The following is a 12,827-nucleotide window of genomic DNA, read 5'->3' on the forward strand; positions in this document are numbered from 1 at the left end:
CCCGATGCGGGACTCGATCCCAGGACCCTGAGATCATGACCTGAGCCGAAGGCAGCGGCTTAACCCACTGAGCCACCCAGGTGCCCCTAAAGTTTTCACGTTTTCAAAACGAAACAAAACAAATACAAACAAAACCCTTCACACACACAGTGAAAAAAAAGTAGGTTATTTGTAAGCCTACCAAAAAGAAATTACTATTTTCAAATTACACAACATATCTTTCCAGACTTTAGTGTAATCATGATGTGCATACTATACCATAACCTGTTTATCATTGTTTTTAATGGTATCATAATAATCTTTTCTGTGGTAGATTATCATTTTGCTAAATATTACTGACATACTCTATGGTGCTCACTGAAATTTTAGTTATAAAAGTTGCCTTCTAAATACAAAGTTAGTGCTTTTGTTTGTTTTTCTTTAAAAATATTACATTTCAGTGTCAAAATACTGTTCAGTATTTTCTCCTTGAAAAATATTGCCAATAGTTTCAGTCCTGTCGTAATCATGTTATCGGTTTATCCTTCCAGACCCTTTTTCTATTTTTGCTTATAAAAATGTGTACACACTCAACCAAATACATAAATACTTGCAATACTTATAGAAAATTAGTGCTGCTTTATAATTGATATGTAGAATTGTATGTATGAGTGTACATACACACACACACACAGAGTAATGTGTTGGATTGCTGTGAGGATTAAATGAGTTAAGAAATGTAAAATGAAGGGCACCTGGATGGCTTTCATTTGGGTCTCTGCCTTTGGCTCAGGTCGTGATCCCAGAGTCCCAGGATCAACTCTTGCATCGGGCTCCCTGCTCAGCGGGGAGCCTCCTCCTTTCTCTCTCTGCCCCTCACCCTGCTCATACACCCTCTCTCTCCCTCAAATAAAGAAATGAAATCTTTAACAACAAAAACATAAAATGATGGTTACTGGGGTGGCTCAATTGGTTAAGCAACTGACTCTTGATTTTGGCTCAGGTCATCATCTCAGGATCGTGAGATCAAGCCCCGTGTTGGGCCCCATGCTTGTTGAGAAGCCTGCTTGGAATTCTCACCCTCTCCCCTGCTTGAGCTCATTCTTTGTCTCAAAGGGAAAAAAGGGGGGCTTGTTCCTAACATGTAGTAACTATCTAGCAGATGTTATGTAATACTAGTATCAGTACCTCCACCATTATTATTATTTGTAGAAAGGATTTTAACCATGTTATACACCTTAATTGACATCAAACGACCAATAGGTGTAAATGTTTGTAGAAAAGCTTCTCACCCACATTTATTCCTTATTCAGCGTGAAGTTTTAAAAAGGAAAAAAAAATCCTAGGATATAAAAGTTGAGAAAGAAAAAGAATGGTTGAATGAGTCTACATTTACACCCGTATTTCATGCTGTGCAATAATTTTATGCCTGTCCAAAAACCTATTTACATATGGAGAATAACAAAATTCATTTGTCAAAACAGTAGGGAAAGATATGAAATATTTACTCAATCACTTTCCACCCAAGGACATGTGGGTCACATTCTTTTTCAAAATGGGAAATAAAACTAATTGTGGCCGCCACCAATAACTGAATATTGATAATACCCTTCCAAATAACATGAATCAGAAGGAAATCAATCCCTGAATTATACTTAAATGAATGAAAATGAACATATTATGTAGAAAAACCTGAGAGCAGCTAAATCTGTATTCAGATAAAGTATAGCCCAATGGGCATGCTGGTGTTTTGTTTTTTTTTCAAGTTTTAATTTGAATTACAGTTAACATACAATGTAATATTAGTTTCTAGTATAGAATTTAGTGATTCATCACTGACATAAAACACCCAGTGCTCAACGCATCAAGTGTTCTCAACAATCAAGTGTTCTCATCATCCATTTAATCCATCCCCTGCCCACTTCACCTCCAGTAACCTTCAGTTTGTTCTTTATTAGTTAAGAATCTATTTTCTGGTTTTAGGGATGCTGGTAATCAAACACCAAAAGATTATTAATAAATGAACAATGTACAAGACAAAAAGCAAAAAGAATAACAGTAAACTACATTTAAATATATTAAAGGTATTAGGAAAAATAAAAACAATTCAAGGAAAATAAAATTACTTGACAGAAAAAATATAGATATAAACTGGTAATTCTGAGGAAGAAAAATAGAAGATGAATACATGAAATATGGACATGATTGGGAGATTAGCATATTTACTAATTGGAAATCTAGACAAAGAATACAATATTTGTAGAAAAATGTAATTTGTCAGAATTAGGAGGTACAAACACTTAATAGAGTAAATGATAAGTGCAGGGAGGAAGAAGTTTTAATGTAGTCAAATAGGTGCACTTAGAACACCAAACCAAGTGTTATGGCCAAAATTTATCAAATATTTAAGGAAATTCCAAATTAAATGAGATAGCAAGCTCGCCATCAGTTTTTATGAATCTTTCATATTCCTGATGTCAAAATAACTAAATCACAAAGTATAATTTATTATCATAGAACTAAAAGCACAAATTTATTCTTCAGTCTATTAAAATAAAACCAGTATTCACAATCTGAACCCATTACCTGAAATCATAAATCAAATACTTCATTTTTTGTTCTTTAAATATTTTACTTATTTGTTAGAGTGCGGGTACACACAAGCAGGCAGGAGGGGCAGAGGGAGAAGCAGAAGCAGGCCCTCCGCTGAGCAAGGACCTAAACTGAAGGTAGACGCATAACCGATAGACATCCAGGCATCCCAGAAATCAAATACTTTAAATAAAACCTTACTATCACACTGAAAATCAGGAGAGAGCAAGCTAATTTAGACCACTACCTGTTTTTGTATGGCATGCAAGCTAAGCATGGTTTTTACATTTTAAAGTGGTTGAAATAAAAAAAGTAACATGAAATTATATGATATTCCAACTTCAGTGTTTCATAAAGTCATTAAAACAGAACCACATAAGTTCATACATTGTCTGGCTGCTTTCACACTATAACATAATTGAGTACCTGTAATAGACAAAATGGTTTGCAAAGCATATAATATTTGCTATCTGCCCCATTACAGAAAAAAATTTGTCAATTCTTGCTCTAGATAGTCACTTGCTAAAAAACAGAAGTCCTATTGATTTGGTTAACTTAGTATTCTGTGCTATCCAAACTGAGAAAACAAGTAGATTTTGGATAGAGAGGGATTCTTGAAATGCAACGAAAGATAATTCTGTGGCAAATTCTGGAGTTTATATATCTAAATAGGAATAGGAATAGGAAGGCACAGATTTAACAACAAGTCAGAAAAATAACTGAGAAATCCAGAAACCAGTCAAGAGGTCCTTACACCCCAAGGCAAGCACAAGGCCAAGGGCGCAGAAGGCTGGTAGGAATTTCGTGATATTCCCTGTTTTTTATCAAAGCATACCCACATGCCCCCAAACCAAGGTACATTTAGTTGGAAACCCCCAACTTCCATCTTCTCTCTGGGGATGGAAAGGAGTAGAATGTTAGTCTCTAAGTGACTTTTAGGCAGGCTACACAAGGGGACCAGTGTCTGTCTTGCTTGTATCCAAGTACAGTCCAAGTAGTGACAGGTTGAGGGGATTTCTGAGAATAAAGACCTGAACTGAAGTGTGTGCTAGAGTCTACAGTACCACTAATAAACACTAGGAGAAGCCCCAGACCATGATTTACTAACAGCCCCACGGGTAAGCTGCAATATCATAGACAGACACAAGGGGGAACGCCTGAGTAGAAACCAGTAAACCTTTTCAAGTAGTTTACACACACAAGCCCTGGAAGGATGCATGCCCAGAGAAGGCTTGAGAGGTCTCCAGAATCTCTAGCCAGGCTATGTGGAAAAAGTCTTGCCTGTAGTAGAGGAGACCACAGAGTCTGAGACAGCTGACTGCTTCTTCAGATGCTGAATCTCCACAACAAAAATAAGGCAGGCAACGATGACACATTTAGGAACCAATTAAATCTTTAAAAAGCCAAACCTAAGTAAAGATATGAGTTGCCCAAGAATTCAGAATTACCATCATAAGGATGTTCAATGAATTAAAAGAACTCAAGGGTCCACTGATAGATGAATGGATAATGAAAATGCAGTATCTACATACAACGGAATTTTATGCAGCCTTAAGAAAGAGGACATCCTGTCACATGCTACAATATGGATGAACCCAAAAGACATTATGTTAAATAGGCCAGTTGCAAAAGAACAAATACCATATTCCATTCATATGGACTATCCAAGCTATTCAAAATCATAGAAACAAAGTATATATACCTAGTCAAGTATATATGTACAGGTATTTTTTGATAATGGTATCTCAGTGTATTTTGTGGTTCAAGGTTTCAGGCCCAGCAATCATGTTGTTGGAGGATATGAACTGATAATTTAGCGAAGTATGTGAGACAATTAGTGGTATTTGTATGTAACCAAATAGTTATGGTTAGAGATGCAGGGCAGATAACGTGAAAAGTTGGAGGTGGGATAGTAGGAGAAAGCCCTGGGGAGTGAGTGGTCCTCTCATCTGGGAATCAAGGAGTTGACTACTATGAGATGGATGCCTCCTGGGGAAAGCAATGATCTCCATTAATTTTTAGAATGATACAAATAGTAGTGACTTTCACCAGATTTCCCTTTATACATGGGACTCCAGAGGTATAAATTTTGGCAGGGAGCAAAGAGTATATGAAGATAATGAGCTAAACACAATGAGCTTGGGATACGTAATGGATTGCTAATATCAAGCAGGAGAAGCAATAAATGTCCTTAGTATGTTGCCTTAGGAGAGGCAGTCCATAGGTGTCACTGGAGTGAAGGTTTTGGTGTTCTGGGCATAACTGTCTGCAGTGAAGGGGCAAAAACATCTCGGTCTTGGGGTGGCGTGATGTCATATAAGGTGATGTCATCTTCCACAGAAAGCTCCTGGAACAAAGTGATCTCATCTGGGATATGGGACTGAGGTGACATTTCTTTCTTTTTTTTTTTTCTAAAGATTTTATTTATTTATTTGACAGACGGAGATTACAAGTAGGCAAAGAGGCAAGCAGAGAGAGATGGGGGGAAGCAGACTCCCCGCCGAGCAGAGAGCCCGATGCTGGGCTCAATCTCAGGACCCTGGGATCACGACTTGAGCCAAAGGCAGAGGCTTTAACCCACTGAGCCACCTAGGCGCCCCTGAGGTGACATTTCTAAGTGGGTACCTGCTTGAATTGATATGAATCTTAGCATTTGCCATGTTTTATTGAAAGCGTGGCTTTTTTGGAGGGTTGGGGCCTCTGAACTGTAAACCAGTGAAATCACCCAGACCAACAGTGATAAGACAACAGGATGCTGTGCAGCTGCACTTCACACGTTTTTTGTTTTATGATAGAAATTTAGCTCAAATGGGCCCCATGTCAGATTGGCAGCTACCTGGCCCATGAAACAATCTATGGTTAATGGATCTCAGGAGGGTTTGTGCCCTCAATCTGGCCTCCAGTTCTTATGGCAACAAAAAAATGTATAAAGATGGGGACAGGGGTGCCTAGGTGGCTCAGTTGGTTAAGTGCCTGCCTTCAGCTTGGGTCATGATCCCAGGGTCCTGGGACAGAGCCCCACAATAGGCTCTGCACTCAGCAGGGAGTCTGGTTCTCTTTCTCCCTCTACCCCTTCCCCTGCTTGTGCTCTTTCCCTCTCTCAAATCTTTAAAAACAAAAACAGAGACATTATTAAAGGACCGCATGTATAATGAGTCTTTATATACATGGAGATAAGACACATTTCCCTTTTATTTTTAATTTCTTAATTTTTTGAGAGGTGGTGGGGGAGGGCAAAGGGAGAGGGAGAGAGAGAATCTTAAGCAGACTCCATGCCCAGTGCAGAGCCCAACGCAGGGCTCCATCTCACAACCCCGAGATCATGCCCCAAGCCGAAATCAAGACTGACTGAGTCACCCAGATGCCCCACATTTCCTTTTTTTTTTTTTTAAAGATTTTATTTATTTATTTGACAAATAGAGATCAAAAGTAGGCAGAGAGGCAGGGAGAGAGAGAGGAGGAAGCAGGCTCCCCGCTGAGCAGAGAGCCCAATTCGGGGCTCTATCCCAGGACCCTAGGATCATGACCCCAGCCGAAGGCAGAGGCTTTAACCCACTGAGCCACCCAGGTGCCCCCACATTTCCCTTTTAAATACAGGAAACGGTAATGAGAGAAAGTTTTTTAGAGTTGGTATGAGGTATAAATTAGCCAAGGAACCTTGAATTAAGAGATTAAGTCCCAGGGCAAGAGAGAGGCCCATTTGGGGGCCTGTTTGTCAGACTGGCATTAGAAAAAGAGTTGAGGACACCATTATGTCTCAGTTAAACTATCTGGGACCTATTTGGGACATGAAAGTTCTGTTGGATGCCTCTTTCAAGTGCCCAGTATTATACAGTCTCAGAAGTGAATTGCATGCCTTGGTTACTATCAGTAATGGCTAGAACTCTGAAAGAAATAAGGTGTGTCCTGACAAGGCCTTACATTGTGGTCTTAGTATATTGTAGAGCCATGTCTTGGGTCCTATCATTTATAAAGAAAATCCTGGCTAAGGGCTGGGAAGCAGCAACATGACACTGAGTTTTATCACACAAGATGGTTAGCAGTGTTATCTGTATAGTCTACAAACCCTCATTACTATTCAGTTGATCCCAAGAGCTCCTAGGTGTGAGGTAATGAGGGGAGACCTTCTCCAGCATTATGGCATCTGGCAAGGGACTGAGGACAGAGGAGTCCAGCTCTCCTGCAGGAGGCATATGTTAGTCCAGATTTGGCTCCATCCTGTCTTAAGGAGGTCTCAGGAGCTGTGTCGCGCTTGTGAGGCAGTTTCCATTACCCAAAGCATAATGAGAAGCTGGGTGTGGAGGGTCACAACATCAGGGTCTGTGAATGCCTTTCTTTCTAGGAGAACTCAATATGCAACCAGTTCCTGGTTGTTTCTGGTGTGAAGCATGAGGCCAAGATGAGCAGTTTCTTGCATCAGAAGTCCTTGGATAACTTATGGCCATTTTAAGGGGTCCTCAGACTCCAAGAGGCATGAGAAGAAGTTACCAAGGCCCCTATGGTGAAGAAATCTCTGAGGGCACTAATAAGAGTGCCTGTTGACTTTAACTTGGAGATTTTAAGCCATTTGTTGAATAGAGACCCATTTAAGGAGGGCTGATTTACCCATGGCAAAATCATTTAGATAAAGTAAAATTTACAAATGAAGACTACAGACCCCCCAAAGGACTAAAACATGTCGGACTTGTATGCCTGTAATGAGTGTGTCAAGTGAGTCTCCTTGCAGGAATATGTCATTAATGTAGTGCTATACTTGGTACTCCTAGAGAAAAGCAGGTACAGTTATTTTGTTTGCAAGGTTTGTGATGACAAAGCTGTTGAGGTACCCCCTGGGTAGCCTGGAAAAGACATATAATGTCCCTGTGGAGGCAAAGACAAACTGCAAGTGAGAGGCTGTGGAAATAGGCATTAAACAGAACATGTTAGCCAAATCTGTAAGAGCAAAATTTTTACCAGTTGTTGAATAAATAGAATCAGTGGTTTTAATAATACCGGATATTGGTATTATGGATGGGACCACAGCATTAAAGTTGTAGTAAATTCACTAGGAGGCATCATTCATTCACTTTATATACTTATGTTTTATTTATTTTCTTCTAGGTTTAAGGCAGGCAAAATTGGGCTGTCAAAGGGAGAAGTAGCAGAGATAATCACCCCTCTATAAATTACAGTTTATAGAATACATTTTAATCCTTGGAAGCTTCTGTTTTAATTTATATTGGGTCATATTACTATTTTAACTAGGAGTCTGTGGCATCCCGTATTATCAGGCCAATTTCCCCACCCCCCACTCCACTGGCTTGTTTTTACTTTAATTAGCTTCAAACTAAGTTTTTAAAGTAGAATCAACCAGAAGGTGAGAATGTTAAGGGAAATGATTCTCCAACACTTCTCATGTACACTAAAATTTTAGGTTTCTTTTTTGGAAGACAAGAGGCTCTTTGCTGTTTACAAGGTGTGTGGGAAAATGTCCATTCTCCTGTTTCTCCTTTACTCTCACACTACTACCACACTTATAAAACGTATGACACCAAATGTATGGAGGTTTCCCCACTCCATGCAATTCTGTGACAGCACCTGGGGGCCTACAATTTAACTCAGTTATGACACTGTCTACCTGGTGATAGCACCAGGTCTCATAAGGGTCAGTCTCACATGACTATCCCCTCACCACCCCAACCCCCACATATACTTCAGATAGAAATCACAAATCTGGGGCGCCTGGGTGGCTCAGTGGGTTAGGCCGCTGCCTTCGGCTCAGGTCATGATCTCAGGGTCCTGGGATCGAGTCCCGCATCGGGCTCTCTGCTCAGCAGGGAGCCTGCTTCCTCCTCTCTCTCTCTGCCTGCCTCTCTGCCTACTTGTAATCTCTCTCTGTCAAATAAATAAATAAAATCTTTAAAAAAAAAAAAGAAATCACAAATCTAGGTTGTTACTTATGGTTTTGACCCATCAGCTGTAATGTAGAGGTTCCCAAGATGCCCTCCTCTAAGATTTGATTAATTTGCTAGAGCAGCTTACAGAACTCAGGAAAAACAGTTTACTTGCTGTTTACCAGTTTCTTACAAAAAGATAAGATAAAGGACATAGATGAACATCCAGATGGGAAGGTTCATAGGACTGGGTCTAGGAAGATCCTGAGTGCAGGAGCTTCTCTGTCCGGTGGAGCTGGGGTGTGTCACCCTCCTAGTATATGAATGTCATCAATCTGGAAACTCTCCAAACCCTGTCCTGTTGCGATTTTTATGGAGGCTTCCTCAATAGGTGTGATCAATGAACAACTCTGTATCCAGCCCCTCTACCCTCTCTAGAGAGCTGGACTTCAGAGACGCCCCTATGGCAAGTAACTGGGGGTAGCCTCTGGCCCAAAGCCAGCAAGTGATTGAGGCCCTTAGTCTAACCACGTGATCTTGCAAACAGATCTTTCCCTAGTTGAGGATCAGATAGACCATAGTTCTGGCCAATATCTGACTACCGCCTTGTAAGACCCTGAATCAGAGGTCCTAGAAAAGCCATGTCTGGACTCCTGACAGAGAAACTCTAAGATAATAAATGTGTGTTGCTTTAAGCTACTAAGTCTCTGATCATTTGTTAGGTAGCACTAGATGACTAACACACCTAGGTTACTAGAGACCGTATTCATAAATGTCATAGCTTAGTGTTTCTCATTACTATCTTTTCTGTGAGGATGATGCTTTGTTTCAGAACTAACAATTACGCGTGTGATGCACATCCAAAGTCCGCTCTTGTCTGCCTATGAGAATTACTAGGGATGTTTGAACCCTTAGCCAGAGCTAATCAAAGAGAATCTCTGGAGCTATGACCTGCTCGAACGTATTTTTAAAGAACGCTTTAAAAATTATCTTCCCCAAGAGATTTATTAACTACAAAGGAAGAAATAGTACCTTTAGAGTGGAGAAATCGAAGCATCTTAACCATGTGATCAGTGGTGACATCACCAACAGGATACATCAACATTGTGTATCCTCTGGTATTATCTCTGAGGATATATTACTTCTGTAGTATTAATGCATAACCTTAATGTAGTCAGAGAAAATACTGAATCAAACCCAAATTGAGGAATATTCTACAAAGTAACTGGCCAGTATTCTTTAAAAAAACAAAAACAAAAACAAAACTAAGTCATGAAAGACAAGAAAAGACTGAGGAACCGTCACAAATTGGAGACTAAAGAGAAATAACAAGTAAATCCACCACAGGATCTGGAATCAGTGGCAAGGACTACAGTAATTACTAGGTTGTACTGATGTTAATTTCCTGGTTTTGATAATTATACAAAGGTTATATAAGACATTAACATTAGGAGAAACTGGATGAAGACTATATAAGAACTGTTTTTGCAACTTTTTAAATCAAATTTTATTTCAAAATAATAACAAAAAACCTCTCTATACTTGAGAGTTTCTCAAAGTAATTACTTTTGCTCTTCAGAAACACAGAGGCATTTACTTATACTTTGGTGACAGCCAAAGGACTGAGCTGGAGGAATAACAGTAGACCAGTTCATGGTGCCATGACTTTGTCAGAAAAACAGAAACACTTGCAATGCTTCCTGCATTTTGAAACATTTCCCCCCTTTATTTTGTTTTTCACTTACAAAAGTAATATATGTTTTAACAAGTAAAACAATACAAAGGTAAATAAACAACTGCTTATTTTTCCCTTCCCCCACCAAGATAACCAATGTTAATTAAGACCTTGCTGTAAATGCATCCATACTTTCCTTTGTTCATAGAAACATACATGCATATATATACACATACAGGAGTTTTACTTTTTTTTTTTAAAAATAGATTCATATACATTATTCTGCAATTTGCCCTTTTCACTTAACAATATACCACGAGCAAATTAGCAGAGTTCTAGTTACCCACTCAAATAATTTTACTTAATCATACATTTGATATATCATACTTTTGTATATATATGTTTTTCTATTTGGCTTTCATTTTCCCTCTCTGACTCCCTCATTACCAACCTGCATCACCCACCTCCCTCTAACCTAATGTATACTCTTCTATACTTTTCATCATGCATAGAAAAATCATAAACAAGCGTATATGGATACATGTTTTTTCACTCAGACAGCTAGAGGAGTTCTGTCACTGATTTACAGAAACAGGCTATTTTATGTACTTACTTGTACTTTTTTTTTTAAGGAAACAATGTGGAATTCTATTCAAGTCCACTAGCATGGCTTAATTTTTCCACCTTAATGGCTATATAAATAACAATCTATGGAATGGATATACTAGTTTCTCCCCTCTTCCAGTTTCCCTACTGATGGGCATTTATTTTGATTCTAGTGTTTTATTGCCAGTAGGAAAAATTTTATAGAACACATATTCATCTGTCCTTTATGTATTGGGGTTTTACTTCTAAGAGAAGATTCCCCAAAGTGGCATAAGTATTTTAAGTTATAAAAGATGTTGCCAGACTGTTTTTCGAAAGAGCTGAATCTGTGTGTCCACCAGCAGGGTATAAGAACAACCTTTGTTGGGGACAGAAAAAAACATTCCTGCTATTTTCTGTCAGTTTGGTTGCATAGTTATCTCATTATGACTTTAATCTGTATTCCCCAACAACTACCAAGGTGACACATTTTTTGATAGTCCCACCAGCTACTTGGATTTGCTTTTTACAACCTTCTATTCATATTCTCTACCATGTTTTGCCATTGAGTTATCTCCTTCCTGTCAATTTGAAAAGCACTTCTCCACTGAATGGCTTTGCAAATATTTCACCCCAAATTATAATGTATTGACTTTGTTGATGGCGTCTTTTGTCATACAAAAGATCATAGTTTTACATAGTCAAGTTTTTCCTATTTTAAAAATTTGTTTAAAAGATTTATTTATTTATTTGACAGAGAGAGAGAGAGAGAGAGATCACAAGCAGGCAGAGGCAGGCAGAGAGATAAGTGGAAGCAGGCTCCCCACTGAGGAGAGAGCCCGATGCGGGGCTTGATCCCAGGACCCTGAGATCATGACCTGAGCCGAAGGCAGTGGCTTAACCCACTGAGCCACCCAGGCACCGCATCCTATTTTTAAATTTTTATTTAAGTAGACTCCATGTCCAGCATGGAGCCCAATGTAGGGCTTGAACTCATGAGCTGAGATCAAAAGTCAGAGTCTTAATGGACTGAAGCACCCCAGCACCATAGTATTTAATAGTTTTTATCCTGTGTTGATAAAGTTAATCTAACTCCTAGATTGTACATGTAGTCTTTCATTTTCCTTTAAGAACTTTATTATTTTAAAAATTTAAATCTTAGGGACACCTGGGTGCAGTTGGTTGGGCAGCTGCCTTTGGCTCAGGTCATGATCCCCACATCCTAGGATCAAGTCCCACATCGGGCTCCTTGCTTGGCGGGGAGCCTGCTTCTCCCTATGCCTCTGCCTGCCACTCTGTCTGCCTGTGCTCACTCTCTCTAACAAATAAATAAATAATTAAAAAAATAATTTAGGGGCACCTGGGTGGCTCAGTGGGTTAAGCCACTGCCTTCGGCTCAGGTCATGATCTCAGGGTCCTGGGATCGAGTTCCGCATCGGGCTCTGTGCTCAGCAGGGAGCCTGCTTCCTCCTCTCTCTCTCTCTGCCTGCCTCTCTGCCTACTTGTGATCTCTCTCTGTTGAATAAATAAATAAAATCTTTAAAAAAAATTTAAATCTTAAATCCACCTGGATTTTTTTTTTTATATGGATGGGGCTGCTAGCCCAACTTTACTTTCTTCCTGATTAAAAGCCAATTGTAACAGAATTCTTTATAAACATCTATTTCAGGATTTTCTATGCTGTTCCATTGAAAGGAACAGGTTCCTCTGCCAATACTTTATTAAAGTGACTTCACATTATATTCTGACATCTGGTATACAACTTTCTTTTTCATATTTTTCTTGTTTAGACCATTAGAACAAATGTTCTTCCATAAGGACTTTAAGATCATTTCACATAAGATTTTTTAAAAAAGGCACAGATATTTAGTGTAATTCCAAAAGTAGTGCATTTAAGTTATTAGATGTTTACAGAGAGAAACTTTTAATTTCTATACTGTCTTCTCAGAAAATTATCTTTTAACTCAAAACAATTACTAGTCTCATTTATTGATATAAAATCACATCAGCAAAAAGTTCTACATTTTTTTGTTTATACCAATTATTTATTTTCCATTGTCTTCTAAGACAATATTTAGTAAAAATAGACAGCAGTGAACACCCTTATCTCTAATACTATTAAA

The 12,827-nt window shown here is 38.9% G+C and overlaps 1 protein-coding gene; it reads left to right on the forward strand.

Moving 5' to 3' along the window:
- The window catches only part of LOC122911601 (zinc finger protein 30 homolog), a 129,679-nt gene that overhangs the window by 19,869 nt on the left and 96,983 nt on the right, over positions 1–12,827 (forward strand).

This window comes from Neovison vison, chromosome 7 (assembly GCF_020171115.1).
Source record: "Neovison vison isolate M4711 chromosome 7, ASM_NN_V1, whole genome shotgun sequence".
NCBI lineage: Eukaryota > Metazoa > Chordata > Mammalia > Carnivora > Mustelidae > Neogale > Neogale vison.